The sequence below is a fragment of the Oryx dammah genome, unplaced genomic scaffold, assembly GCF_014754425.2.
Source record: "Oryx dammah isolate SB20612 unplaced genomic scaffold, SCBI_Odam_1.1 HiC_scaffold_29, whole genome shotgun sequence".
In the NCBI taxonomy this organism is placed as follows: Eukaryota; Metazoa; Chordata; class Mammalia; order Artiodactyla; family Bovidae; genus Oryx; species Oryx dammah.
Genome location: NW_024070213.1, coordinates 60,183,512 through 60,188,977, shown reverse-complemented (window position 1 = coordinate 60,188,977; position 5,466 = coordinate 60,183,512). Strand labels below are relative to the sequence as shown.

Here is a 5,466-nt window from a genome sequence, read left to right as displayed (position 1 = left end):
AACCCAAGTTTCCATCAGCAGATGAATGAATAAAGAAAATGTCGTATATACGTATAATACATTGTTAGCCATAAGATGAATAAAATTCTGCTACATACTACAAGATGATTTACCTTGGAAACGTGCAAGTGAAAGAAGTCAGACCCGAAAAGGACAAACATTATATAATCCCACTTAAATGAGGTACCTAGAACAGGCAAGTTCATAGAGATGATAGGTAGAGTAGAGATTAATAGGAGCTGGGAGAAGTGGAATGGGGAATTATTGCTTCAATGGGTAGAGAGTTTCTACTTGAGATAATATAGTTCTGCAAATAGACAGTGGTGATAGTTACACAATGTTGTGAATGTACTTAATGCCATTGCATTTTTACTTAAAAAATGTTTAAACTATGCATATTTTATCACAATTTTTAAAAATGTTAATGAGAAGCCTACAAAAGGGTTTTTTTTTTTTTTTTGACAAAGTAATTATTCTTGCAAGACAGTATCCTAAGGAAAATACAAGGAAGTATGTAAAGATTTAATCACAAGAATGTTTTGTTAAGAGTATTTTTACAGAAACAAAATGAGACAAAATAAAACAAAAGCAAATACAATTTTTTTTTTTTTTGGCAGTGGTACCTGATTTGTGGGATCTTAGTTCCTTGATCAGGGATTGAACTTAGGCCCCAGTAGTGAAAGCATGAAGTTCTAACCACTGGATCACCAGGTAATTCCCTAGAATACAATTTTAATATCCTAAAACAAGCCATTGATGAAATATACTATGATGGACAATAAACTGCCATAGAGACATTTAAAAAAAGAAGTAAGTTCTTTTTAAGAAGAATACTGAATTGCATGGAAAGACTAAGAAGAAATACTGTAAAATGTTAGCAGTGGTTATTTCTGGATACTGGGATTATAAATGCAAAATTTTCTTTTATGTACCTTTTCTGTTTTAAATTTATTACAATAAGCATGAATTTTAATATACTAAAGAAATGAAGTTTATTTTTAAATGTTTTATCCATCCTTCAGAGATCAGCGGAAAAGCTGTTCATCTGTGAACTGTTCTCAGAATCTTCCAACTGAATATGACTCTTTCCTTCTCCAAATTCTATAGCCCTTGGAGAAGGCAATGGCACCCCACTCCAGTACTCTTGCCTGGAAAATCCCATGGACGGAGGAGCCTGGTAGGCTGTAGTGCATGGGGTCGCTAAGAGTCGGACAGGACTGATCGACTTCACTTTCACTTTTCACTTTCATGCATTGGAGAAGGAAATGGCAACCCACTCCAGTGTTCTTGCCTGGAGAATCCCAGGGACAGGAGAGCCTGGTGGGCTGCCGTCTATGGGGTCGCACAGAGTTGGACACAACTGAAGTGACTTAGCAGCAGCAGCAGCAGCATTGAGTTCTTATTTTGAATCAAGTTTGATGTAAAAATAATGGAAATGGTTTACATTTATTAAGAAATGTATTAGGCAAAGTTGCCTATACTCTCAAATTGTGGTATTTTATATGAATATTGATCTCATAATGAATGAAAACAATAATAAGAGCAAATATGTACCAAGGCTTACTATTACTAGATGCTCTGTATTATTGAAAGGTTGTTGCTGAATCACGCAAAGACACTGGGATCCTTGGCCTCCAGAGGAGAAGAATTCAACCTGGGGCCAGAGACAAGGCTTGATCGCTCAGAGCTTTGTGTAATAAAGTTTGATTAAAGTGTAAAGGACATGGAGAAAGCTTCCGACATAGACATCAGAGGGGGTAGAAAGAGTACCCGCTTGCTAGTGTTAGCCATGGAGTTATATACTCTCCAATGAATCCAAAGGATGTCTGGAGGTTGTAAAGACCCCACCAGACCTATTCCCATAATTTACATTTTAAGATAACAGGATTAGCCAGAAGGTTTAATCCAGAGACTGTCCTCAGGCAGGATACATTGTTATATAATCCTAAGGAAAGTAGAGGAAAAAAACTTTTGTCCTTTCTTCCTCCTTGAGAATTCCAGACCCCTCTCTCCTTGGGGACCCCTAGACTTCTTTTCAACCTGCCTAGAAAATGACTCTCTCATTATAGGCCTCATGTATATTAGCTTTTTGATTTTACTATTTATCATTTTTAATCTTTTCTTCAAGGAATTTATTCTGTTGTAGAACATGAAAAATGGTATAGAAAATGGTATCTTTCTTTTGCTTAGTCTAAAAATATATTTTTCTATGAAGATATAACTTTATTGTATTTTTATTTTTGAGCATATTTCCTTTCAAACATCCTTTTAAATACAAGCAGAAAATGCAAAAAAAAAAACAAAAAAACAAATTCTATAGCCCTGTATATGTCTCTCATGGTACTTATCACATAGGCCATGTATTAAAGTTATTTATTAATATGAATCTGATTTGCCTCTCTTGCTGAGCATATGTGGGACTGACTACGTTATCAGGCACTACCTAAATCAGGGATATTGACTATTTCCACACCACTTGATTAGCAATCTTTTCTAAAAAAAAAAAAAACAAACCACGTTTTTATTTATTTGGATGCACCGGGTCTTGGTGGTTGCACACAGGGCCTTCGATCTTCACCGTGGCATGTGCAATCTTTAGTTGTGGCATGCAGATTCTTAGTTGCAGCATGTGGGATCTAGTTCCCTGACCAGAGATCGAACTTAGGCCCTCTGCATTGGGAACGTGGAGTCTTAGCCATAGGACTACCAGGGAAGTCCCTTGATTAACAATCTGTATGACTCAGATTAGCACCCTAACAGGAGCTAGTCTGATCTAGACACCAAAACCGATCTAGAGAAAGGACTCGTTCATCCTGAATTCAGGTTATTTCTAAGGTTAATGATATTTGAATGGCTTATTTAACTTAGGATTTATAAACAAAAGAAATTATTGGGAAGAACAGCACTATGTAAACTACTTATATATTCATCAAGCAGTTAACATAGATAGACATAGAATTAATTACAAGTGTGTTTTTGTTTAATGCCAATCCTCTGCTTAGAGTTCCTCTTCTTGGATGGCAAGCTTTTTTTAACTGGACTGTTAAAAAACAATATTTTATCTAGCAATACCCAGATAATAATATGCTAAACAGTCAAATACAAACACAAATTCAGTGAATTATAGTTCCTAATGCACAATGTAAGGTATAGAGTTTTCTGCTCCACTCGTTTCTGCCCTTGGTATAAACATTTTTGCACTTTGTACATATTTATTCCTAATAGATTCGGAGCTCCTTATGGCAGTAGATTTGGAGCTCTTTATGGCAGTAGAAATAAGGCTAGTCTTATTCATATCTGAATTCCTGGTTCTTGATACCTAGTATATAATGAAACATAATACAGATGTTTGTTGAACTAAAAACCCTAGCCACTAGCGTTCAGAGTCAGAAAACCTGGGTTCAAATCTCAGTTCCACTTGTCAAGGGCAAAACTCTTAGCTGATCTGAATTTTACTTTCCTCCACTATAAAAATCAGATTTTTTTTTTTTTTTTTTGGCCAGGCTCAGGCGGTTTAATGAGTTTTATTTATTGGCTAAAAGTGTCAGTTTTGCAATGGAAAAAAACAAATGTCGGACTTTCCTGGTGGCACCCTGGCTAGTAATCGGCTTGCACATGTTTGATCCCTGGTCTGAGAAGTTTTTACATGCCACAAAGCAATTATGCCTGTGTGCTACATTTATTGAGCCCTCCCTCTAGAGTCTGGAAGCCACAGCTACTGAAGCTCAAGCACTCTAGAGCCTGTGTTTTACAACAAGAGAAGCCACCTCAATGAGAAGCCAGAGGACCACAACTAGAGAGGAGGCGCCCCCTCACCCCAACCCACAGCAAGTAAAGAAAGCTGGCCGCAGCAACAAAGATCCAGTGTAACCAAAATCAACCAGTCAATAAAACAACACCAGAACAAATGCATCTCCGGTCCTTATTTCAACCCTGTCATAGCCCAAAGGGTACTGGCCAGTGGAGACCAGGGCCCCCCAGAGCCACTGTGAGGGTGGGGCTGTTTCAGAGCAAAGAGGGGGCCTTGGGCAGCACTAGCCTCATTCCTTGAACTTCCTATTCTGGGGGCACACAGGGCGCTGCTGCACCTGCTGTGCTTTGAGCCTCTTGAGGAGGTTATGCATGTGGAAGCCGTAGGAGCACTGGCCCCACAGCAGCAGGCAGTCGTCGCTCAGCATCTTGATGTCCAGGCAGCTGCCACTGAAGGCCATGTGGAAGATGCTACAGTCCTCATGGTTGGCCACCCAGAGCCAAGTGACCATGCTGCTTCAGCACCTGACCTTCACCTTCATGGCACAGGGAGCCTGCCTTCTGTTGGCAGCGCCTAGACTGTAACATTGTTATGAGAATTAAATGAGAGAAGGAATATGAAGGTTTTTTAAACAGTCTGTTCCATGATAAATTTGTTATTAATGAAGTCTTAAAGTAGAGAAATGATTGTAAGATCATGGAATAACCAGGAGAGACCAGATATATGATTCCAAAGGCCTCCACAAGATGGTATTAATTCTCTTGGTATGTTTCCCATGGGCAGGATCTTACAAATACCTGCAAGTTCAAACATCTGGTTTTGTCAGTGCAGAGAGGAAATCTTGGGGTCAGACTCATATTAGTCAAGCTCACAAGACATATAAAAACCAGAACATCTAATCTACAGTGTCAATTCACCAATTTACACCAATTCCATCTGCCATGAGAAACAGAAGGTTTAAGTCAGCACAATCAGCACTTCCCACAAACATTGCTCCTAATGTGGTCCACCAAATTATATTCAGAAGGTCACTTGGTGAACATGCATGTTTCTCATGACTGCTGTAACAAATTACCACAGACATGGTGACTAAAAACAGCAAAAACTTCTTCTGTCACAGTTCTGGATCCCTGAAGTCCAGGATCATCATCACTGGATCAAAATCAGGGTATACCAAAGCAGCACTCCCCTCAGGGCTGAAGGGAGAACCTAGTCCTGGCCCCTCCCGGGTTCTGGTGGGTGCCAGCATTCCTTAGCTTGTGACAGCATCACTTCAGTCTCGGCCTCCATCTTAACACTGTCTTCTCTTTGTATGTGACATTTGCCTTTCTCTGTGTTTTGTAAGGATTCCTTTGGTTACATTTAGTGCCCACTCAGATAATCCAGGGCTTCCCTGGTCGCTCAGAGGAAGATCCCCTGGAGACAGAAATGGCAACCCACTCCAGCACTCTTGCCTGGAAAATCCCATGGACAGAGGAGCCTGATGGGCTATATTCCACGGGGTAGCAGAGTTGGACACGACTGAGCAACTTCACTTTTCACAGATAATCCGAAACAATCGCCTCATCTCAAAATCCGTAATCACATCTGCCAAGCCCTCCCTCACTTTTTTTTTTTTGCCATGTAAGGTAATATTCATAGGTTCCAGGGATTCAGAGATGGAAATCTTTTCTGGTGATACACATTTTTCAGCCTACCACAGGTTGGAAATTGAG

At 39.6% G+C, this 5,466-nt stretch overlaps 1 pseudogene; it reads right to left on the bottom strand.

The window, feature by feature from the left end:
• Positions 1 to 4,040: 4,040 nt before the first annotated feature.
• On the bottom strand, positions 4,041 to 4,292 carry LOC120857418 (annotated as a pseudogene).
• Between the last annotated feature and the right edge of the window lie 1,174 nt (positions 4,293 to 5,466).